At 45.4% G+C, this 25,514-nt stretch overlaps 1 protein-coding gene across 2 annotated transcripts in view; it reads left to right on the forward strand.

The window, feature by feature from the left end:
• Positions 1 to 25,514, forward strand: part of Nt5c2 (5'-nucleotidase, cytosolic II) — a 136,266-nt gene that overhangs the window by 33,793 nt on the left and 76,959 nt on the right. Inside the window, exon 1 of one of the 2 annotated variants that reach the window (XM_040743391.1) lies at positions 21,157 to 21,230. The exons of the other annotated variant lie outside the window; for it this stretch is intronic. The gene's annotated coding sequence lies outside the window, so the exon portion shown is untranslated. Of the gene's footprint in view, positions 1 to 21,156; positions 21,231 to 25,514 lie in introns of those variants that run through there. 2 annotated transcript variants of the gene reach the window in all.

Genomic DNA, 25,514 nt, shown 5'->3' on the forward strand with positions numbered 1-25,514 from the left:
CACGCCTTTAGCCCCAGCATTTGGGAGGCAGAGGCAGGTGGATCTCTGTGAGTTCAAGGCCAACCTAGTCTACAAATTGATCTCCGGGATAGCAAGAGCTACAAAAGAGAGAGAAAGTCTGTCTTGAAAAACAAAACCAAACAACTAGAAAACAAATAACAAAAAGAATGTAAGGCCGGGCGTTGGTGGCGCACGCCTTTAATCCCAGCACTCGGGAGGCAGAGGCAGGCGGATCTCTGTGAGTTCGAGGCCAGCCTGGTCTACAAGAGCTAGTTCCAGGACAGCCTCCAAAGCCACAGAGAAACCCTGTCTCGAAAAACCAAAAAAAAAAAAAAAATGTAAAAACTCTTGCAGCCAAGCCTGATGACCTGAGTTCAACTTTCAGAACTCACTTGGTAGGAGAACCCACTTGCAGAAGTAGGCGTGACCTCTAGCATGAGCACACACTCACGCACGCGCGCACACACGCACGGTGGGGGATATAAATAGAATAAATGTTATTTAAAATATTTTTTAAAGCCCAGACATGGTGGCACACACCTAACTATAACCCCAGTATTTGGGAGGTGGAGGAGTGTGGGGATCACAGACCCTGGCCGGAAACCCACTCCTCTATCAGCCTGGGAGCAGGCAGCTGCAAGACAATGTTTACTGAAAACAATCAGTGCCATAAATTCCTGATAAGGGCTTAATAAGGGCTCGGTCACTGAAACACCCTGACTTTGATCTTCCCATGGCTAGCTACTCCCTGCTGTTCCCGATTCTGGTGCCAGAGATGTAACCACCAGCCAGGAGGAAGGAGAGGTCTGTGTGAGAGGTGTGTGAGAGGGCTGTTGGGGATTTGTGAGTGTATGGATGGCAGAAGTCTTTCTGAAGGGAAGCGTTTTTTCTTGGGAAGTTCTCCTAAGCTGATTTGGGGAGCATAAAGTTTTCTTAACGCAACCGACCGGTTTCTGTGTCATCAATCCTCGCCACATTCTCGGATACAGGCTGCGCAGGAGGCGCAACAGAGGAGGGTCAGCGTTCAAGGTCATTCTCACCTTCATAGTTCTGTATAAGACTGGTCTTAAAGGTTTTAGCATGGATGTAAGCGTTGATATTATTGAAGAAAGAGAGGTGATTGGGAAAGACATAGTGTATCCCCAGCAGGACATGGGCTTTTCAAGAGTTAATTTAAGTGCCATAGCAACAGCTGTATGTGGAGGAGAGGTCTTGCCTGACAAACCAGAGAAAATGGGCCCCCAATTCAAGTTCTGTCTAAAAAGTATACCCGTGCAGAGAATTCATGCTCAAACAGCTGAGCCGTGTGCCAGTCAAAATTAGCTGCAGCCCTTACCACAGGGCTGCCCTCATTTGCATAGCAGAAATTACACGTTAAGAGACGATACACAAAGAGGCTCAAACTAACCAAATGAGGATCCCTCCCCCAGCCCATCCCCATACCTCACAAAATCCCTAAATAGCATGTTAAACCGTGTATTGAAAGCAAAGAGAAATTACAATTTTATTTGTGAGGCTTCTCAGAAAACTGCAGGTTTATAGCTGGGAAAAGAGTAAGCTTAAACTCAAAGGTCATATGCTTTTAGGCCTAAAGTTAAGCATGCCTTATTGCTACTTTAGCAGCCTTATCTTAAATACTGCTATATTGAAGGAACATTATCTCTATAGTCAATCTTCACAGTGAATTGTGGTGGTTGGGCTGAAATTCCCCCCTTTCAGCTGGCAAGCAGCTTCAACCAGATTCTGAGGTAAGGGGCTCTTTCCCTTTCCCTGTCCCTTCAGCTCCCCCTGTCTTACTGTCCTAAGAGATCGTCGAATAGCATTGACTAAATGCTTGTATCACAGACAGGACTTGGCAAGTGACCTCTACTTCAAGGTGAGTGGGAAAAAAGGAGGGTAGTGATGTCACAGCTGGGTGGACCCTCTGTCTTTTGCAGGCTAGAACTCAGACATGACCAGTTCTATAGACAAGGAAAGCAAGGATGTAAGAGAAACTGGAAGATGCTACAGCGGTCACTCCAGGCAGAGCAGCCACCAGCAGACAATGTGCATTGCATTTGTGGAGAGAGCTTGAACAGTTAGCCTTTGTCTGGAGAAACGTGTGAACATTATGGTTTTTCCAGGACAGACAGGAAACTCTGAAGTGTGTGTGGTACTTTGCTCTGGATGTGTCTATGCTTGAGCTACAGCTCCTCCCTGAGTAGAGCTCTCACTATGCTAAGGTCTGTCGAATTCCCGCACAACCACATGGGCACTGGTTTAACCAGGTTGGCCTCTGCCACCTGTTCTTTTGCTTTTTTAATGCATTTAAAAGTACTTATGAAGCCGGGCGGTGGTGGCGCACGCCTTTAATCCCAGCACTCGGGAGGCAGAGGCAGGCGGATCTTTGTGCGTTCGAGGCCAGGCTGGACCGATAGCCTCTGAAACAATACAGAGAAACCCTGTCTCTTAAAAAAAAATACTTATGAATGTTTGCTTCCATGCATGTATGTGCATCATGTTCATGCCTAGTGCCCAAGGAAGCCGGAAGAGGACATCAGATCCCCTGGAACTGTAGACAGCTGTGAGCTGCCATGTGGGTGCTGGGAATCTAACTTGGATCCTGTGCAGGAGCAGCCGGTGCTCCTAACCTCTGACTGGTCTCTCAAGCCCTCTTGTTTCTGCCCTCTTGCTTGCAGCTGCAGCTTTACTTGGCCTGCTGGTTTCCTGCCTCAGTGCGGTGTGCTCACATTAAAGGGTGGGTGAAGGCGGAGGGCAGCTGTTTCGAGCTTATTGTGTAGCTCAGGTTAGCCTTGAAAATGAGGTGATCTTTCTGTGAGTTTGAAGTCATCCTAGTCTACATAGAGAGCTTCAGGCCAGCTGAGGCTACATAGTAAGATCCTTTCTTAAAAACTAACAAACAACAAAAAACATCAAAATTCCCCATAAATGTTACTGATCCAAGAAATTCCATGACATCACGTTGTAGTGTCAGAAGTAATGATGTGTAACCTTGGGGGTGTGTGAGATCTAGGTTCAGTCTCCAGTTATTATCACCACTCACACACACAAATAAATAAAAACAAATCATCAGGTGTAGTGATCTGCACCTACAGGCCCAGCTCCTTGGGAGACTGAGGCAAGATCTTTTGAGTCCAAGAGTTCAAGATGAGCTTAAGCCATATAACGAAGACTATCAATCCATAATTTGTTTTCACTTGTTATTTCCATTTTAATGATGAAAACAGTAAGGCATGAGGACATTAAGAAACTTGCCCAAGGTCGAAGCTAGTTAGCAACAGAGCCAGGAATTGAAGCCAAGAGGGGTTAGCTTTGGAATCCATGCTCTTAATCCCTGTATCAGTGTGCCTGGTTAAAAAGCAACTTAGGCTTGCTGGCATGTAATGACCTATTTTTAGCCTTTGATACCATAGACAGTAAGTGCCTGTGGAACCCTTCTGAACAAGCTGCCCGATCTCTGCTGAGCCGCTGTCAGTGATAGCCTTTGAGGTTATACCACAACACTCCTGGGGGAGTCAGAGCAGATAGACAATAGCAGCAGAGACAACCAACTTAGCATAAGATTAATAAGTCCTTAGAATGTGGAACCTGAGGAGTTATAGCCTGGGCTAGTAGTTTCCAAAACATTTTTTAATGATAACAATAGACATTCATTTAGGGTGAGAGCTGCAGAGCAATCATCCATCCTTAAGTTGTGATTTGGTTGAAGCAGCTTCCTAAACAGCCGACACCAGGCGCATCCACAGATCTCAGCCTCACCATCTCCTCTGTGTCCATCCACAGATCTCAGCCTCACCATCTCCTCTGTGTCCATCCACAGATCTCAGCCTCACCATCTCCTCTGTGTCCATCCACAGATCTCACACCATCTCCTCTGTGTCCATCCACAGATCTCAGCCTCACCATCTCCTCTGCGCCCGTCCACAGATCCCTCACCATCTCCTCTACGCCCATTCTTCCCTCGCTTCCCTCCCTGAATGACAGTTTCAGATATGGGTCAAGGTCGGATTTGTCTCCTCATAGCTCATCACTGTTCCTTAGGCAAGAGCTGACGCCTCATGCTCAGGCCAGGGTCTGCTAATGCGGAATAGCCTGTCATCATAGGGTTCTCTGGAAGCCTTCGTTCACGTCTTCAGTCTCGTGTGCCGTATAACCTCACATTAACTCCAGTTTGTTTACTCCTGCAGCATTATAACAGATTTTCTAATACCATCCAGTCACTGGCTTGACCTGAGCCAAAAACATTCTTTAAAATTTATTTTTATGTTTATCTGTATGTGCGTCTCTTGTGTGGGTGTATGCCACATTTGTACAGGTGCTTGCAGTGGCCAGAAGAGGATGTCAGATCCCCCAGAACTGGAGTTACATGCATTTATAGGCCATCTGACTTGGGTGCTGGGAACCAAACTTGAGTCCTCTACAAGAGCAGCACACTTAATTGCTGAGCTTTCCCTCTAGCTCCAGCAAAAGACAAATTTTAAAACAACCACGCTTTTTTTTCAAACACAGATCTAAGTGTAGTTAATTATATTCATATATATGCATATGTAACATGTATCCCTACATATATATGTTCATACAGATTAGCTCAGTCAGTTTCATCTGCTGTCTACTTCTCCTTTGCTAGGCCTTTGTTTCTTGACACAAGATCTTACCCAGGCTGGCCTCAAACTCCTGATCATCATGCAGCCACTCCAGAGTGCTGGGATTACAGGTGTGCACCACCATGCCTGTGCCCTTCCTCTCTAACTGTGACATAGTCCCAAATCCTAGGAATTGACTTACTTCACTTCCCATATCTGTTAAAACAACACTTAACCTGTCCTCTTAACATAAATTCCTTTTGACTGCCTAATATCTGAACTAAGGGATTAATTGGAAAGAATTATTTTGGGTTTGGTGAAAGTGAAAGTAATAAACTCAATTATTAGACCAGGAAAGATGGCTCAGCTGTTAAGAGCACACAGTGCTTTTACAGAGGACCCCAATTTCATCCCCAGCACCCATGTCAGGTGACTAACAGTGGCCTGTAACTTTAGCTCTAGGGAAACCAATGCCTGTGGCCTTCATGAGGGCTTGCATATACCTTCACTCAGATTCATACACATATACACATAGTTAAAAATAATTTAAAGCTGCTGGTGGTGGCACACACCTTCAATCCCAGCACTCAGGAGGCAGAGGCTGGCAGATCTCCCTGAGTTCAAGGCCAGCCTGGTCTACAAATCGAGTTCCAGGACTGCCAAGGCTACACTAAGAAACCCTGTCTCAAAAAAAACCCCAAATAGTAATAATGATGATGATGATAATTTTAAAAAGCCCTCAACTACTGGGCTTTTGAAACCAGATTTATTTTCTTTCTGAAAAAGATTATTTCATGTGTATGTGTGTACCTGAGTGTATGTATGTGCATCATGTGTGAGCATGTACTTATGAGGAAGAGGACACTGGATCCCCTGGAACTGGAGTTACAGGCAGCTAGCTCTAAGTCACCATGAAGGTGCTGGAACTGGACCTAGGGCCTCTGCAAGAGCAGTAAGTTCTTAACCACTGAGCTATCTCTACAGCATGAAGATTGATTTTCCATAGGCCTAGGAGTCAAGCAAGACAGCTAGTTAGGAAATAGAAGGCACATGAGCAAGGAAAGCCATCGCCTGGTTCTGATTCCCATCTCACTGGCTGACATCCAGGAGCTTTAAACATAAGTGAGCAGACCACTTGCACAAAGAACTGCGCCCTTCCATTTGGCAAACACCACCAATGAGATCATTAAAAATGACTGGGAACTGTAGTTGATTTTTTTTTCTTATTGTTGTTTGGGGGGCTGCCACCCAACTCCCAGATAAGTACTCGGAGACTTGTTCTTTTTCATGAATGCCTGGCCTTAGTTTGGCTTCTTTCTAGCCAGCTTTTCTTAAATTACCCCGTCTACCTTCCACTTCTGGGCTTTCACCTTTCTCCATTCTATCTGTCTTTCTTTATTTCTTACTCTGCTGCTGGCTGTGTGGCTGTGTGGCTGTACCCTGGTGTCCTCTCCTTCTCCTTTCCTCACTCCTCTTCCTCCTCCTTTTTCTTAAGCCTAGATCTCTCTTCCTGTTTATTCTCTGTCTGGCAGCCCCACCTGTCCCTGTCCTACCTAGCTATTAGCCTTTCAGCTCTTAATTAAGACCAATCAGGTGTTTTGTTTTGTTTGTTGAGACAGGGTTCTCTGTAGCTTTGGAGCATGTGCTGAAACTCGCTCTGTAGACCAGGCTGGCTTTGAACTCACAGTGATCCGCCCGCCTCTGCCTCCTGAGTGCTGGGATTAAAGGTGTGCAACACCACTGCCAGGCCCAGTCAGGTGTTTTAGACAGGCAAAGTAACTCAGCTTCACAGAGTTAAACAAATGCAACATAAAAGAGTGCAACACATCTTTGCATCATTAAACAAATGTTCCACAGCATAAATGAATGTAACACATCTTAACTAATACCTCACAACAGAGGACATGGATGGCAGAAGGGCTTACGAGCCCTACCTTAGGTGAGGAGCTTCTGAGCGTTGATGGCTGCAGGGAGGAGAGAGAGTTAGTGTTCTTTAGGAGTGTGGCCCCACGCGTTTGAGTATCTAGGCGGCACAAATTAGACTCAGTGGGTTATCTAAAAAAAGCAGGGCATGAAGACAGAAGGGTTGGGAGGCTGTGGAGTAGATCTGAGATGGGTGGGGAGAGAATAGGATTGAAATACATTATATGTATGTGTGAAATTCTCAAAGAATTAATAAAAATATCTTATTTTAATAAATGGGTAAGGACGATGGCTCACTCTTGCTGTGCAAGCATGAAGACTTAAGTTCAACCCCAGCGTCCACATACAAGTCAGATGTGAACATGTGTGCCTGTTATCCCAGTGCTGTGGGGCAGACAGGAGGAGCTCTGGAATGTGCTAGCCAGTTAGTCTAGCCAAACCGACGAGCTCCAAGGTCAGTGAGAGAAGTTGTTTGAAAAAGTAAAGTGGAGCATGACTGAGGAGGACACTAGACATTGATCTCTGGTCTCCATGCATGAACACACATGTGCAATGCACATGCATATACACGTGTGAACACATGCATACACCATAAACACAAACATGTACATATATGATGGCTAATGATTAGGCCTTAATCACAACTTCCTGTGCCCTATGTGTGTCATAAAGATCCATGTGATTGATGTTTTATCTCTGTCAGTATTCCTTCTCCAGCTGCAGGCCTGCACAGCGTATCCAACAAAAGTCTCTTCAAGGACAGAATCCTGTGGATAAGAAAAAGCACACATTTTGCCAGATATCTACACTCCATGCTGATTAAGTAGTTTCAACCCCCATCACATAATTAATAACTGCTACTGTGTACTTCAGTAACTCTTAACCTCCTAAGGCCTCACTTGACTTTTTCAGTGTTTCTTGTCTTTCTGTGTAATGAATTCACCAACCTTGTCCCACTTTGGCTCACTCTGGAATTCTTTTCTGTGGCAATATGTCAAGAACTAAGATGCACCTATATAGAGGCCTGGATGCCCAGAGGCATCAGCAAATTCTAGTTCTTGTCTGCTGATGATGATAGAGGTGGGTTTTTGCGTGTACAAACGTGTGTGTGTGTGTGTGTGTGTGTGTGTGTTATTATTGCTTGTTTTGGTTTTGTTTCTTGAGACAGGGTGTCAATGTATAGAATAGCTTTGAACATGAGGTGTTGCTTTTGCCTCAGTGTCCCTCATCCTCCGAGTGCTGGGTTAGAGGAGTGCATTCGTTGCACAAATCGGAGGACTTCCGTTGCAGCGGGAGTGCTGTGGGTGTAAACTGGAGACTGTATCCATTCATGCTGAGGGGCTGGGGACTGGCGTCTGCCTCCGGTGAAAACAGAAGTGAGGGAGTTGGTTAGAGGCAGGTGCTGACGGCAGAGACAAGGATTTCTGATCCCTGTCCTGCAGCCGTTGTCCGTTGCTTTGGAGCCGTTATGTAATTTTCGCAATAAATATTCAGGAAATTGTTGTTCAAAATGCCCCCTTGAGCTATCAAACAAAGAAGCCCACAGAATCAGTTCTTGCCTGGGCAGCAGGCTGCCTAGAATAGTTCAGATTGGCTGCTACCATGGCAACATTGATTTCAGTCACAGGCAGGCATTAGGTAGATAGTTAATGTTGTCAGATGCCTCAGAATCACCTGGGGGTTTGTTTAAATCTTCTGTTTTATTTTTTAACATAGAGTCTCATGTAACTCAGGCTATCCTCAAGCTCCAGTTTTATTCCAGGTTGGCCTTAAACTCCTGATAGCCACTGTGATTTAAACTTTGAATTTCTAGGACTCACACCACAAATTTTTAACTGGTAGAAATGGCACAGAGCCTATATCGCGACCTTTTAGAAAACTTGGAGCTATGGCCCAGTCAGTAAGGTGCTTGCTGTGTAAGCATGACACAGTTAAATCTCCAGCACTCATGTAAAAAGCCTGGCATGGTGGTAATCCCAGTGCTGGAGCAGTGAAGCCAGGTAGACTCTGGGCTCACTGGCCAATCAGTGTAGCTGAGCCCCAGGTCCCAATGAAGGACCCCAGATGTTAACTGCTGGTCTTCATGTGGCCATATGTATCTCCCTCCCTCCCTCCCTCTTCCCCCTCCCCCTCCCTCCCTCTCCCCCTCCCCCTCCCTCCCTCCCTCCCTCTCCCCCTCCCTCCCTCTTCCCCCTCCCTCCCTCCCTCCCTCCCTCTCCCCCTCCCTCCCTCCCCCTCCCTCCCTCCCCCTCCCTCCCTCTCTCTCTCTCTCTCTCTCTCTCACACACACACACACACATGGGGGGGAGGGAAAGAGAGAGACAGACATGCACATAAACTCACAAACTCTCTAGGTGCCAGGTGTGGTGGCCCATGGCCCATGCCTATAACTCTAGCACCCCAGCAAAGCTTCAGCTAAATAGTGCATTTGAAAGCACCTGGATTTCATGAGACCCTGATACAAACCAGGAAAAAATATTATCCAGGTAAGCATGCACAAGGAGAGTGAGAGCCATTAAAGGAGGCGGGGTGTCTTTGTGACGGATCCTGATGTCACTGCTTTGAACTAGAGCCATGTTCTTCCTTACCAAGGCCTGGTATCTGTTGTTTGCTTGTTTGGGGATGGAGTACCATGTACCCACCAGGCTTTAGAGTAGAGAGGTGAAACTTGGTCCTTACTGGCAATGTTGATGACTTCTCGTCCACCCCAGTGACTACCATCCCTCAACGTGTGGTGTAAGCCCATTCTAACCCAGTTTCCTGTTGTGTATGGTCAAATTTCCTAACATCTGTGGTCATGAGTTTGCCTTGTACTCTCTGGTGTATGTAATTTATATGTAAAAATGTAAGAAAGTTCAAAGCAAAGAGAAGGTTATGGCTTGTGGGCTGGGAGTGGATGGTGGGTGGGGTAAGGCCTGTTTACAGGAAAGCTGTGATCAGCAAGCTCCCCGCCCATATCGTCACACCTTCCCCTTCCCACAAGTGTCTGTGTCCAGAAAGCAAATTCATTGAATCTTTTATTTGCACTTCTTGCCTCCAAAATATTATGTTTGTGTAGCTTCCTGGTAGTCAGCCAGAGAACTGCTTACTGTTGTTGAAGGGAAACGGCTAGTTGGGAAATGAGATCATTGAGGAAACACTTTCACTGACTAATAATAGAGAGACTAAAATTACACATATTTGTCATCAAATTGGCTAAATACATGGGTAAATGCTCTCTTCTTCTAGCGTGTCTCAGACTTCAGTTCCAATATGGGTACTGAGTAAGCAACCGAGCGCAGTGCTGGGCACGCTGAGGGCCTTGCAGGAGTCTCGCTGGTTCACAGTGAAAAGTCCAAACTTGTCACTCACTCTTCTAGCTTTCTACTGTCTACAGTCTTGATTGGTTTGTCTTCTCTACCAAGTAAAGAATTAAGACAGGGCTGAAGAGATGGCTCAGCAGTTAGGACCACTTGCTGCTCTTCCAAAGATCCTGTGGAGGGGTTTGGTTCCATCCCCTCCACAGCCTCTCAACAGTACACAGCTCCAGGTTCAGGACATCGGATGCTCCCTTCTGGCCTCCAAAGGCAACAGGCAGTGGGTTCTCTTTCTTCCTTCCTTCCTTTCTTCCTTTTTTTTTTTGTTTTTTGTTTTTTGTTTTTCGAGACAGGGTTTCTCTGTGCAGCTTTGTAGACCAGACTAGCTTCGAACTCACAGAGATCCCACCTCTGCTGCCCAAGCACTGGAATTAGAGGCATGTGCCACCACTGCGTGGCTTCAGGAAGTGTTTTTGATGGTCTAGGATGGGTTCCCTTTCCCTAATTTTCGGTTGGTCACCTTAAACAAAGAAAGGAGATTTGAATGACCCACAGTTTCAGGAAATATGTTTATGATGGTGTAAGACAGAACCCCTTGCCTAATTTGGTGTTGGTCAATTTAGACAAAGAAAGGGGAGCTGATATGTTTACAGCTTTGAACCAATGCACTCAGTTCTAGCCGTGAGCATACCTGACCACCTGACTGGTCAGCAGGAAACCTGGCCCTGCTGCAGGAGGAAAAAGCCCACGGCGAATGAATCAGGTCATGGTGGTGAGAAGCCACAAGTTTGCCCTCTGCTGTGACTTCTTTCCTTGTCTTTCTGTCTGAAGGGATTTGTGTAGCTCCTAGCCCCTCAGTATGGACTCTGTCACTGTGATAAAAACACTTTGAACAAAAGCAATTTAGGGGAGGAATTGGGAATGGTGCCACTCACAACAGGCTGGGCCCTCCCACGTCAATTAATAATCAAGACAGCTCCACCCACAATAGACTGGACCCTTCCACATCAATTAACAGTCAATCAAGACAACTCCTCACAGACATGCCCACAGGTCAATCTGATCCAGGCAATCCCTCGATTGAGGACCACTCTTTATTTTGTTTGTTTGTTTGGTTTTGGTCTTTCTGCATGGCTCTGGCTGTGTAGATCAGGCTGGCCTCAAACTCACAGAGATCCACCCACCTCTGCCTCCCAAGTGCTAGAATTAAAGACATGTGAACCACTACCCAGCTGAGACTCCCTTTTTGTATGACACTAGGCTATGCCATGTTGAAATTAAAACTAACTTAGGACACTTACTTATGAGGGAGGAAGGATAGAAAGGGTATGAGTATATGTATGTATATATGCATATTAATTTTTAAATATTTACCTTTTGTGTACAAATGTTTTGCCTGAACACAGGTATATACACAAAGTATATGTGTGTACATATATTAAAATCCGCTCATAAGCCCAGTATATACATTTAGTTATTAATCAATTGATTTAAAATGTATATGCACATTGAGGAGGTAGAGAAAGATTGGAAGTTTTAGGTAATCCTCAGCTATATATGAGTTTGAGGGTAGGTATATATGAGTTTGAGGGTAGGTATATATAAGCTCTTGTTTCAGAATACAATGTGCAAGACCAAAGGGATGCTCAGTGGTTAAGAGCACCTGTTGCTCTCCAGAGGACCGCATTTCCAGGGCACACAACCATCTCTAACCCCAGTTCAGGGGCTCCAACAGACACATGTGTGATGCACATAGATGCATGCAGGCAAAACATTTATACACATAAATAAATCTAAAAAATAATGTGCATATATATATATACAAACATATACATATACAGACATATGTAGTCTTGACATGTGAGACCCTAGATTAAGAGCTGTGTAACCCTCCATTGATAAGATAAAATGGAAATTCTCCCTGCTTGAATTAGGGCCTACTAGGAGGAAGGTACTAAAGACATAAATACTTACTTTGTTGTACCTGTGGCAAGTTAGGGAAGAAAAAGGAAGTTACACCTGACACAGGAAAGCGAGTAAAGGCCGCAGGGCCTGATACCTCATTTCTATAATTCCAGTACTCCAGAGGCCAAGCCAGACAAATTGCTATGAGTTTGAGGATAAAGCAGGCTACGTACTGAGTTCCAGGCCATCTGAGCAAGACTTGAATCAGGAAACAAAACAAGAAGAAAGGAAGTGGGCAGTTCTTTTGGATGGACAAGGTGTTAGGATGACCTCCCTGGTATTTTCTCTATGAAGCTTTTCATACAGTAAACAGTGTGTGCAGGAACCACGGGGCAGGGTAGGTGAGCATGAATGAGATAATTCTGTAGTGCATTTGATTCCTTTTTGGAAAGTTAATTCTTTTTGGTTTTGTGTTTTGAAACTGAATCCAATATAGTCCAGGCTAGCCTTGAATTCAGAATGTAGATAAAGATGTCCTTAATAGTATGGTGGGTACATGTTTCAGATTTAAATTAGAACTGAAGAAGAGAATGTCAGGAACAGGGTACAGGGGGAGTTGAATCTGCGTGTTTAGCAGTAGCTAAACATATTATTTTATGGTGTATGTGGTTATGTTGCTTCAAAGATATAATTAACAGCTGAGTTTAAAAATTAAAATCTGAGTTCGGGCCAGCCTGGTCTACAAGAGCTAGTTCCAGGACAACCTCCAAAGCCACAGAGAAACCCTGTCTCAAAAAACCAAAAAAAATTTAAAGTCTGGATCACCAAAATGGTTCAGCATGTAAAGGTGCTTTACCAACAAGCTTCACGCTCTGGGAGCAACTCTGATAAGTTGTCCTTTTGGGATACATGTGCCCCACAAACATAAACACAAAATAAATATGTAATCATTTAAACATTAGGTATCATTTAAACCTCTGAGATGCTCTGTTTATTTTAGCTTTTTGTCTTGTTTTTTGATACAGTATTTCACCTTGAACTTTCGACATAGTACAAGCTGGCCTTAAATCTACAGCAATGCCCTCTGCCCTTGCCTCCCAAGTTCCAGGGTTACGGGTGAATGCCACCACTTCCGCTTGTTTTTTTTTTTAATGTTGAAGGATTTTCTCAGGGGCTGGAGATGTAACTCAGTTGGTAGAGTGCTGACCTAGCATCCACAACGCCCTGGATTCCATCTTTAGTACTTACATAAACTAGTCGTGTAATTCCAGCACTGGGGAGATGGAGGCGTGCCCTGGCCAGCAGGGCATGGCGAAGGTAGAGCCCATGGGACCCTGGAATGACGGGACAAGAGACACAAAGAGCGGACAGCAAGACAGACGTTGTGATCAAGCTTCGAGATTTTATTTTCCTTGGATGTGTTAAATAGTTAGGGCGGGGAAAGTAGGTAGGGCGGAGTCATCAAAGGAGAGGGGTCGTTGCCTAGTAACCAGGCCACTGTAGGTGAGCAGATAGCAGGTGTTGGCAAGGTGAAGGGGTCGCAGAGGGAGGGGTTGTTAAGTGATCTAATGGTGGAATGTTTCTTTTTTGCCATCAGCTATTCCTGTGAGCCCAAGTTCTGTTCATTAGGAAGCTGGGGAGGGGGAAGAAGGTTGATTGGGACTGAAGGTAGCTATTCTTTTAACACAATGGACTAGTCTTTAAAAAGGCTGGCAATATTTACAAGAGGTCCTAAATAACAGTGATCGCTCCCGACAATTCCTCCTTTTTTTTTTTTTTTTTGAGGCAGGATGATCAGAAGGTCAAGGTCAGCCTTGACTAAGTAGGTAGGTAGTTCAAGGCCAACCTGGACTTGTGAAACCCTGTTTAAAAAAAAGATTTGTTTTTAATTCTATATGTATCAGTGTTTCTGCCTGCCCTCATTCCTGTGCACCATATGCACGCCTGCTGATCCTGGAGCCCAGGAGGTGTCAGGTCCTCCGACGCTGGTGCTCTATAGTGAGTGGCCATGTGGTTGCTGGGGGTCAAACCTGGGTCCTCTGAAGTGTGGGAAGCATGCCTAACCACTGAGCCATCTCTCCAGCATGAGATTCTGTCTCAGAACAAGAACAAAACAACAGCAGTTTTCCTTGTAGATGAAATTGTAGTTTTATAAAGTGTATTGCGTAGATTTAGCAATGAGAAAGGACCACCAATTCAGCTGAACTCGGGTCTCAACTTTCCTGCCCTAGTGCTCAGCTCACCGTTCTTTCCTGGTCAGATGCTTCTGTTTGAGGGGTCCTTATGGAGCAGTCATCATCTCTGGGCAGTTTTGATTTTATTGGTTGTACGGAAGTTTCTGATTCACAGCCTGTGTGATGCTATCTGGTCATTCCGAAACAAGGTGTGGGTGGATAGTCTTGGAAAGTTCTGGAGTAAAGACCTCTTTCCCTTCTCATGTTCCCTAACTTCTCCTGTGACTTTTCCTGCTTCAATGTAACACTTGACCTTTTGTGTCTGTCTTAAACTTAGTGTGATATTTCTAGGTCTGTATAAGGCCTGTCAAAACTTATTCTTTTTTTATTTGTTTTTCTGAGACTATATAATTGTATATCAGAGGCTGTCCTTGAACCTATGATTTCTTCAGCTCCCAAATGCTGTAATTAGAAGCATGTGTCAGCTTACCCGGCTCAGATTCTTTTTAATTTTTACTTTTTCATACAGCGTCTCATCTACGCCTCGAGTACACTGTCGCTAAGGATGATTGACACTCTGCTCCCACCTCCATGTGCCAGGGTTACAGTTGTATGCTACCACACTCAATTTACCATTCAGTGTGTAGCATGTGCCCGACTTATATTCATGGCTGAAAAGCTGTATGTATATGCCGTTTTTAAAATCCATTCCTATGTTAATGGACACTTGAATGTCTACCCCGAAATGGGATGGTTAGATCACATGGTAATTCTATGTTTAACTTAAAAACAAACCTGCTCATTTGCTTTGCACTGCAGTTTGTTATTTTTACATTCCCAGTTCAAAAGCCTCACGATTCAAATTTATCCACATTGGCTGACACTTCTACTTTTTTTTCTTCGTTTTTTGAGACAGGGTTTCTCTGTAGCTTTGGAGGCTGCCTTGGAACTAGCTCTTGTAGACCAGGCTGGTCTCGAACTCACAGAGTGCTGAGATTAAAGGCGTGCGCCGCCACCGCCTGGCTCGACACTTCTCCTTTTTGCTGTTGCTTACAGTCATGGGATGATGAGGTAGCTCTCTGTTTTTGGTTTCTGTGCAGTCTTCCCTATATGTAGCCCAAGCTGGCCTTGAACTCATAGCAGTTCCTCTTGCCTCAGCCTCCCCAGTGCTCATGGCAAAGTGTCTCTTTGTGTTTGATTCTGATTCTCCTGTATCTGCAAGAATCCTTCTTGTAGCACAGTTCTGTAGTCTCAGCTACTTAGAAAGCCGAGACAGGAAGATGGCAGACTCAATACCAGCTTGGGTAGCTTACTGAGTTTCTGCCCAGGGTGTGTGAGGATATTGGTCAGTAATACAGTGCTTGCCTAGCACATACAAGACCTCAAATTCAACTCAGTTCTACAAAATAAGTAAGCAGAGAAAATAATCTACCTCTCTGAAATTCTGAAGCATGTTGTGGTCATTAATCTGGCATAGGCCTAATATTTGAGACCTAATATTGACTTTTCTTCTGGCTTTACTCAAATATCTCATTTCCTAAATAGTTGTGTAGCAACTCTGAGACAAGATATGGGAAGAAGTCAAATTTGAGTCTCTAGAGTCTTCTGCTTGGTGAATGTTCAAGAAATAAAATCATTCTTCTAACAGTTGTAGATCATCTCTCATGTTATAAATATCCAGTAGACGTTTCCAACAGATTTTTACCTGATTCAAATGAGTTATTTTTATAATAACTTCATGAAGTAATGGGCTGGTGAATAACATTTAAATTGTGAATCTGACTCTTAACACTGGTCTGTTTTATCCCCTGAGCTCTTCTCCAGGTCATCAATGGTGCAAGGATTTGCCTCCTTCTGGGACTGTTTTTTTGACACTTTTGTTGTTGTATTGTAATATGGAAGATTGAACCTAGGGTCTTGCACAGGCTAGATTTGTAGTTGAAAATGGCTTTGAACCTCTCATTTTCCTGCCTCCACCTCCTGAGTGCTGGGATCGTAGGTGTACACCACCAATCATAGCCATTAACTTTGCTTTTGTTCTTTGTCTTTCTGTTTTTCAAGACAGGGTTTCTCTATGGCTTTGGAGTCTGTCCTGGAACTGGATCTGTAGACCAGGCTGTCCTGGATCTCACAGAGATCCACCTGCCTCTGCCTCCCGAGTGCTGGGATTAAAGGTGTACAGTACTGCCACCCAGCCCCACACATACATTTTAAGACCTTTTACCAACTGAGTTGTGTCTTCAGCCTTATTTACTTATTTAAAGTTCATCTTCCAGATCATCAGCAAATTCTGTGGAGACAGGCACTCACACCTGTAGTGATCGTGTTAGTTAGGTACAAGGTTGGGACAGAATGTGAGCTGTAAGTGCTGCCTAGTCTGGATGAGTCAAGACTTGTAGTACTTGGTATTAACAAAGTGTTGATCAGATGGTGTGTGGTCTGAAAGCAAACAACCCCCATAGGCTCCTAGGGAATGGACATATTTTCTGAAAGGATTAGGACATGCGTAGGCCTTGTTGGAGGCCCTGTGTCACAGGGGGTGGGCTTTGAGGTTTCAGATATTCAACAGACCCAATGGCTCTCTCTCTCTGCTGCCTGTTGATGTGGATACAGGCCTTCCCCTGAACCATGACTGCCTGCATGCCATCATGCTTCCCACAATGATGACAGTGGACTAAACCTCTGAACTGTGAGTCAGCCCCAACTAAATGTTTTCCTTTATTAGAGCTGCCTCAGCCATGATGTTGTCACAGCCCTAAGGATGACACATGGGTCAACAGGTCATGCAGTGTCTTAGCTGAAAGTCTGGTGCTCGGCCATCTGAGGCCACAGTGCAGTGGCTTCTTAGGCCATGCAATGCTGAATTCTTCAACCGATACCAGGTTCGAGATTCCACTCAAGCCCCTCATGATGCCCCGCTTCATTAGTCTTCAGAACCAGCTTAGTTCTGACAGAAGTTCAAGGTCATCCTTGGCTACATAGTAATTTATGGCCAGCCTGGGTTATGTGATAGAGCATAGGTGTGTGTTTATGTGCATATGTGCATACAAACATAATATGATTTGTTAGTACATATAGATCAATATCCCTTTTAAATTCTCAACAGAACACTTTTATATGAAAATTCTACATTTTATTTAGTTATTCCCCTTTTGTAGGCATTGTGGCTGAGTCTACATTTATATTTATATTTTAGTTTTAAAAGTTCTTTTCTTTTTTAGATTTATTTATTTATTATGAATACAACATCCTGCCTCCATGTACGCCTGCAGCCCAGAAGAGGGCACCAGATCTCATTATGGATGGTTGTGAGCCACCATGTGGTTGCTGGGAATTGAACTCAGGACCTCTGGAAGAGCAGTCAGTGCTCTTAACCTCTGAGCCATCTCTCCAGCCCCAAAAGTTATTTTCATTATTTTATGTATATGGATGTTTTGCCTGCATACTTATCTTTATACTGCAAGTGTGTCCTAGAAAAAGAGGACATTGGATTTCCTGGAACTGGTTGTGACCAGCTGTGTGGGTGCCGGGATTCAAACCTAGGTCCTCTGGAAGAACATCCAGTGCTCTTAACCACTGAGCCATCTCTTCAGCCTCTACATTTTATATACTTTTTGTTTGTTTGTTGTGGGTTTTTTTTTTTTTTTGAGTTTTTCAAGACAGGGCTTCTCTGTGGCTTTGGAGGCTGTCCTGGAACTAGCTCTTGTAGACCAGGCTGGTCTCGAACTCATAGAGATCCACCTGCCTCTGCCTCCCAAGTGCTGGGATTAAAGGCGTGCGCCACCACTGCTGGGCCCAATCAGGTGTTTAGACAGGCAAAGTAACACAGTTTCACAGAGTTCGACACCATTGCCCACCTTGGTTTTGTTTTTTTGATGACAGGGTTTTTCTGTATAGCCCTGGTTGTCCTGGAACTCTCTGTGTAGATCAGGCTGGAGTTGAACTAACAGAACTCTGCCTCAGAGTTCTGGGACTAAAGGCATGGGCTCTGCCTGGCCCATTTTATGTACTCTCAATATAAAATATACTTTATAGCTAGGCAGTGGTGGAGCATTCCTTTGGTCACAAAATTTGGGAGGCAAAGGCAGGTGGATCTTTGAGTTTGAGGTCAGCCTAGTCTACAGAGTGAGTTCCAGGACATCCAGGACTGCAGAGAAACTGTCTTGAAACACACACACTCACACTCACACACACAGGTCTAGTACATACACACAGTATTCAAGTGCTTATATATCCAACTCTATGTGTGTCTATTTAAGTGTGTGGGTGTGTAGAGGTATAAGGATTTAGGCATTATGCTTACCCCTCCCCCTGGCAACTGGCAAGTTAAGCACACCAGCATTCAGGCAGATACTTAGACAGCTCAAAGGGCCCTGTGTTGCCAGGCTACATCACATGTTATGTGACTTTCTGAGGACTCCGTACGCATGGGCAAGTTTTCCCCGTTAAGCGAGTACCTCTCATCGGTTTGCCCCTTCTTCTTCTCCCTTCCTTCTTCCCCTTCCCTTCCATCCCTGTTCCCTGTTGGCCAACACCTACCCTTTCTTTGCTCCCTTTCCCTAATAAGCTCCACGTGGGTTTTGTTGAGTTTTGTGGTTTGTGTTTTATCGCCCGCAGCTGCAGCAGAACGACAACAGGTGTGCAGACCTATGTGCGTGTGAGTGCACACACGTGTTTATGCACATGCGCGTTTATGTAAGTGCGTGGTTGTCTACATAACTGAAAACATTGTGTTAACCTGCACATAGCTGCCATGTAGATGCTGAGAACCGACCTTGGGTTCTAGAAGAGTAGTAAGTGCTCTTAACTGCTGAACAATCTCTCTAGGCTCTCCACCAATAAAATAAAAGTTTCTTAAATGTGTATGGGTGAGACGGGCATTGGTGGTGCTCGACTTTAATCCCAGCACTCGGGAGGCAGAGGCAGGCGGATCTCTGTGAGTTCAAGGCCAGCCTGGTCTACAGAGCAAGTTCCAGAACAGACTCCAAAGCAATACAGAGAAACCCTGTCTCAAAAAAAAAAAAAACAAACAAAAAAGAAAAACAAACAAAAATGTGTACCTTGTGCATGCATTGACAGTGGAGACCAGAAGGGCACATCAGATCCCCTGAAGCTGGAGTTACAGCCATAACCAGAAGGGAGGGCAGTCAGTGCTCGTAACTGCTGAGTCATCTTTAGACCCTTCCACCAAATATTTTGAGATAGGGCCTCTCACTGCACTTGGGCTAACTAACTGGCTAGACTGACTGGCCAGGGGAGCCCAGGGCACGCGTATGTTTCCATCTCTTGGCCTCGGGATTATAGGCACCACAGCCATCCTAGCTTTATGTGGGTGCTGGAGAGTCCAACTCAGGGCCTCATGCTGGGACAGCAGCATCACCCCAACCTCCTGGGTTTCTTCATCATAAAAGTAAAGGTTCGTGAAGAACCTCAAAGAAAAACTAGACATGGTGACCCATGTGTGTAATTCCAGCCAAACAGGAGTCCTGTGAGTTTGAGGCTAACCTATGTTAAAGGTGCTGATAAACAGAAAAAGGAGTCCCCACTTGTTACATGCTTCTCTGTAGGCCTTTGTGTGTACTCTGCTTCTTTTTTCCCTGTTGTGATCACATTACATGGGTAGACAGCTAAGTATGAGTCTTTAGTCACAAAACTGGGCATTTTAAAACTTATTTTGAGGCAGGGACTTACTTTGTAATCCTTGCTGGCCTGGAACTTGCTCTGTAGACCAGGCTGACCTTAAAATCACAGAGACCCATCTGTCTCTGCCTCCAGAGAGGGATTCAAGGTGTGTGCCACCATCCCAGGCTTACAAAGCTAGGCTTTATAAAAATATATATTTGTTCTAAAGGTGACTTGAAATTAACTGCAAACTGCTTTATAATATGCTCCACTTTGAAAGTCTAGTAGGTGAAAGGTTCAGGGTTTATCCTCAGCTGACCTAGCCCAGTGTGAAAAACTCCAGCGGGGGTGGGGTAGGTAAAAGCTGTTGTGGAGCCCTTACTGAAAGGACTTGGCAGTTGTCTGCAAGTTTAATATGAGTCAGTGGTGTGTCTGCCAAGAACTCTTTTTTTTCCCTTTTCGTCTTTCCTCTTTGCTTTCCTTGCTTCCCCTCTCCCTTCTTTGCTTCCTTTCTCCCTCTTCTTCTTCCTCTCATTATTTTGCTCAGGTTAGAATCAAATTTGGAGCTCAAGCAAGCCTCCTGCCTGGATCCCAGCATCTCCAGTAGCTAGGATTTCAGCCAAGCCACCATACTCAGTATGCACCAAGAACTCTACTGCACAAAGCAGTGCTCCGTTACGAAGCGGAAGACATAGTCCTGCTTGAATATGATGGTATTACAAAAACTCAAATTAGTCTTGGATAAAAGACTTTAAAAGAATCACAATCAAATCAGCCAGTGCCCAAGGAGAAAGACAAAGAACACCAGAATTAGGATAGAGGAAAAATAAAAACAATGGAACCATGGGATCAAGTATCCCAACTCAAAGAAGACTTTGGGCAAAGTCTGGGGTCCAAGAGCCATTAGGTCAGTTTGTTCTCAAAGGCTTCCTGGGCTAGAAAATGGTCTTCTAGATGGAACGCCAGAGCTGCCCAGACAAAGGAATGCAATGTTCTGGACATAGTGGACTTCCTGTCTTTGATGGCTCTTGTGGTGAAGTGAGGTAATGGGTGTCTATACAACTACTGCTCTTTATTGTTTGCCCCGAGCCAGAACTAAGCCTGGAGTCGGATATTATTTCATTCTATTAGGATAGTCTTTGATGAGTTAACTCTGTCTAGTCAGATTCCTTGGTCAAGTTCACTCAGTTGGTAACTAGGATTTAAACTAATTCTGATAAACCTCAAAGCTGGTCCTTTTGGTTACCACCGAGTTGAGTTCAAGGCTCTCTGAAGAGGGTTTTGCCAGGGAGGCCCTCAGGTTCATTTGCAGCTAGACTTAGTAAGGGACACTCTTTCCACCTTAAAGCATCCGCAGAGTAGGCGGGGTCACTTAGGTGGGGGCGGGGTAGCCAGCACTTTGCTGAAGGGCGCAGGCAAAATGCCCAGCGGTGGTTATCCAAAGGAAATGGTCAGGTTCTTTACGTGCAACACTCCCAGAGCTCTGGAGCACCGCGGGTCCTGAGGCTGGAAGTTCCTCGAGTCCTCTGAGGGTCTGAGGCAGGTCCACCCTCCAGAGAGCATCAGCCGCCGTCGGCTTCTGCGGCAGAGCCCGAGTACGGAACAGAGCGTCGGTCCCTGGCCGGGCGCGAGCTGGGGGCGGCGCCGGGGCGGCGGGGGCGGGGAGGGCGCGCGCCGAGGCGGCTGCGGCAGTTGCGCGCTAGGATTGCTGCGGTGCGGCGGGGCCGGTGAGTGCGGCGACACCCGCGGCGGGAGGGAGCGGGATTGGAGCGGGCGAGTGGACCGACGGCGAGCGAGCGAGCCGGGCAGCATGCGCGACTGAGCGCGCGACCCCGCAGCCTCTGCCGCTTGCCCGGGGCGTCCCTTTTCCCCCTACCCGGGCCCGGATCCGCCGCGCGCCGGCGGCCTCAGCACCCCGGGGTGGCGCACGCCCCCGCCCCGCCACAGCCCCTTCCCCGCGCGCCGGCGACGCCCCCGGCCCACGTCACGCTCGCGCCATTGTTTCCCCAGCGTCGGCTCCCTGGGACCTCGCCTTTCTCGCGGAGCGGGCTGGCGGCGCTCTCGGTCCCCGTCGTCTCGCTCGGCGGGCAGCCTCGCCTCAGTTCTTCTCGCGGGGCGGGCGCGGGGCTTCTCCCGGGACTGCCCGCGGAATGGCCTGCGAGCCAGTTTTGTGGTGTGCGGCACTTCCTGGAAAGCTCACAGCGCTTGCAAGTCGGCCCCCAAAGACGTTTGGGGACGGTCTGCCCCTTGCCTTTTCCTGGGGCCCCCGAAGCCCTGCAGGGCGATGCGCCGACGTGGGGCCGGTTACACGAATAACGTTTTTGGACGGTTGGCTTTGCCTGGCCGCGGCTTTTGAAAGCAGTAGGCGAAGGCTTGAGTCGGAGTTGTTTGACAGCCTGAGTGGTTGTGGGCCGTGCTAATACAGCGCTCTGAAATGACTCGTCACTAAACACGGTTGCTTGGGCCTCACCATGTCTCTCCGCGCGCCCGTCCGCAATTGTTCCGTAATGACCGTAGACTATTAATTTTTCTTAAGGGATGCAAATTCCTCTAGCTGGCATGTGAAGGGGAGAATGTTGAAACAGTGCCATTTATCGTAGACAGGAAAAGCTTCAGGTCTTTTCTGTAGTCACTTTAGCATTTTCCATCAATGCTTCAGAATTTATCCAAAAGAAGACATCTGGGCTTGGAGGTTCAGTTCAAGAAGCCAGCTAGTTAGAAACTGAAATAAGCTGGGCGGTGGTGGCGCACGCCTTTAATCCCAGCACTCGGGAGGCAGAGGCAGGCGGATCTCTGTGAGTTCGAGGCCGGGCTGGACCGACAGCCTCCAAAACCATACAGAGAAACCCTGTCTCGTAAAACCAAAAAAAAAAAAAAAAAAAAAAGAAGAAGAAGAAACTGAAATAAAAGCTTTGAGGGCGCCTTACAGTGGCAAAGTGATTATGCTGGGCCGTTGCTCGATGCTGCCACACACACTTTCCAAGAGCATTTCCATTACAGTATGAACCTGCTCTGTGGGCCATAGACAGGCTGTGTACCCTAGTGGCCTCGAACTTGGGATCTGTCTCTCAGCTTCTCTAAGTGTAGGTGTTAACAGGTTTGTTTCACCATGCCTCGGCTTGAAAAATAGTTTTATTGCTTCACGTTTTCCAAAAAGCTCAACAAAAGCAAAAAGACAAATTCAGTAGTATTGGTTGTTGTATTATTCTCAACCTAGAATTTAGAACCAGCTAATCTGTAAAATAAGTTGAAGTCCTTCAAGGTTCTTTTCATGAAAATGTGCAGTCAGTCAGAAGTTTATAACTTTAGGAAGATTAATATGGATACTTAAAGTGCCTGCTGGCCTTACTAGATGACATCTTCCTAAAGAAAGCCAGATTTGGGGCACTGTTACGAGGAGGAGTGACAAGACTTTGTTGTATGAAGAAAGTAGTATACAAAATACGGTATGTAGAAAAAGTTGATGTTTATGTTATTGTTGTTTATTTGGGGTTTCCATGACACAGGATCTGCTATACATTCCAAGTTGTCCTAAAAGCCCTGCTTCAGCCTTCAGAGTACTGGGGACACACTGTGTCTAAGTCTAGGCTCTCATTTTGGTGTGGTGGTATACTGAAGAGGCAGGAACATGTGGATCTCTGTTTAAGGCCAGCCTGATCTGTAAGGCAAGTTCAAGACTGCCAGGCTACTAGAAACCCTGTCTCAAGAAACAACAGCAGCAGCAATATCAAATATCCCCAAAATGATTTTTTAAAAAGTGTGTAAGATCTCAGCCAGGGATGGTGGCCAACACAATTAATCCCCGCACTCAGGAGGCGGAGGCAGGTGGATCTCTTGTAAGTTCAAGGCCAGCCTGGTCTGCAAAGCTCTAGGACCTGTTCCAAAGCTACACAAAGAAACCTAGTCTTAAAAAACAAAAAAACAAAACACTCTCTCTACTGGGAAGCGAACTCCGGGCTAAGCTTAGACTAGGCAAAAGCAGTCCACTATTGAACTATATCCCAGCCCCTTTTTATTTTGAGATAGAGCCTCATTAAGCTGCTCATTTCGTGCCCCTCTTCCCCTGGCCCAGGACTCACCCATGGACCTTGAATTGGCTGTGTAGTTTAGGCTGGCATCCAATTTGGGATCCTCCTACCTCAGCTTTCCAAAGAGTGGGGATTATAGGCATGAGCCACCATGCTTGCCTGGGCTTGAAAAAAGGGGTTGTGTGTTACTACTTCACTGTTTCCAAAGGCTTAACTCAATGAGAGCAAAACAAAGAACAACCCACCTAAATCTTTATCATGGTATTTATGTTTAACGGTTTTTGTTTCTAGGCTTTTTGAGATAAGGTCTCACTTTGTCGCCTGGACTGGCCTCAGACTAACATAAGCTCCTCAAGTGTTTGAATTGTAAAGTGGGCCCCCATGGGTGATCTCAAATTTATTTAGTGATGATTGCTGTGCATATACCGCTACTGGGCTGTCCACATTTCTGACACCTCATCTAATTTTCATTTGTGGATGTTTTGAAACGGGTCTTTATGCGCTATAGTAGGCAGTGCCTGGCACACATGCTTCTAGTAAATTTTTGTTGATGTGATGTTTTTAGCTTTTATGACAACATCTACTAACATGAAATGTTAACTATCACAAGGCATATGTTAAGTGACTTGTTAGTATTAAAACTGTACTTTCAGCCAGGAGACAGACAGCCTTACGTACATTTTAGGGGCAGTAGTATGAGATAAAGCCAGAATGTTCTGGTAAGCTCTTTACAGGTTAATGCTACTTGGAGTCTTTGCAGCTAGAGTAGAATGAATATAGAGAATCATTATTTATTTATTGGTTTGGGTTGATTTTTTTTTTTTAGTTCAAACTCAAACGAAATTGGTAACAAATTGTCGTGGAGTACTAAAATCTTATCATTTGACCCACTAAGCATTTTATATCAGATTTATCTGTATTTTATGTGTGAGTGTTTTGCCTGTGTATGTATATGTGCACTACTTGTCTTCCTGGTATCTATCAATATAAAAAGAGGGTACTGGATCTGTAGCTGGAGTTGCATATGGGGTGTGAACCTTGTGGGAGCTGGGAATTGAACTCAGGTCCACCCAAAGAGCAACAAATGTGCTTAGCCACTGAGCTATCTCTCCAGCCCCACCACGTCTTAATTACAGGCGAGGGTCAACATGGCCTGTTTTATGTAACTTTATTGATTGAAATTTGATTGCATCCTATAGTGTTTGTTGGCCAAAGTTTTTCAGAAAATAACTAGCAACAAAACAACAAAAATGCAACAGCATGAACAGAAAACACTAGTAGCAGGGTAGCAAATATACTCTCTCTTTTTATGCTGAATATAGAATCAGAAAGATGAATTTGATTTGGAGACTAATGAACTATTTGTTCTACCATTAGTGTGTCTTTGCTGGCTGAGAACCATTGCCAGTATGAAAAAAGCCTGTGTGACAAGATCTACTTGGGAAATCTGGCCCCTGAAACTTAATGTCCTTAAAAAAAAGTGAGGCCAACAATGGTGACAGCAGAAGATTGGGGTTTAAGGTCATTGGCTACAAATGGAGTTCAAGGCTAACCTAGGATTCTGGAGGCCCAGTCTCAAAAAGCAAACAAGCATTTAAATCTAGCATGCTTTCATTTGAAATTACCAGTTGAATGTACTTTTTTTTGAGGTGTAATTATTTGACTGGTTTCTTTTTTTGTTGAGAATTTCATATATGAGTATTGTATATAATATTGTATATAATCTTCCTACTTTAACCCCCTCAACTCCTTCAGTGTACCCACTTTCTCAAATTCATAGTCTCTCTCTCTCTCTCTCTCTCTCTCTCTCTCTCTCTCTCTCTCTCTCTCTCTTTTTTTTTTTCAAGACAGGGTTTCTCTGTGGCTTTGGAGACTGTCCTGGAACTCGATCTGTAGACCAGGCTGGCCTCGAATTCACAGAGATCTGCCTGCCTCTGCCTCCCGAGTGCTGGGATTAAAGGCGTGTGCCACCAATGCCTGGCT

This window comes from Mesocricetus auratus, unplaced genomic scaffold, assembly GCF_017639785.1.
Source record: "Mesocricetus auratus isolate SY011 unplaced genomic scaffold, BCM_Maur_2.0 Super-Scaffold_4256, whole genome shotgun sequence".
In the NCBI taxonomy this organism is placed as follows: Eukaryota; Metazoa; Chordata; class Mammalia; order Rodentia; family Cricetidae; genus Mesocricetus; species Mesocricetus auratus.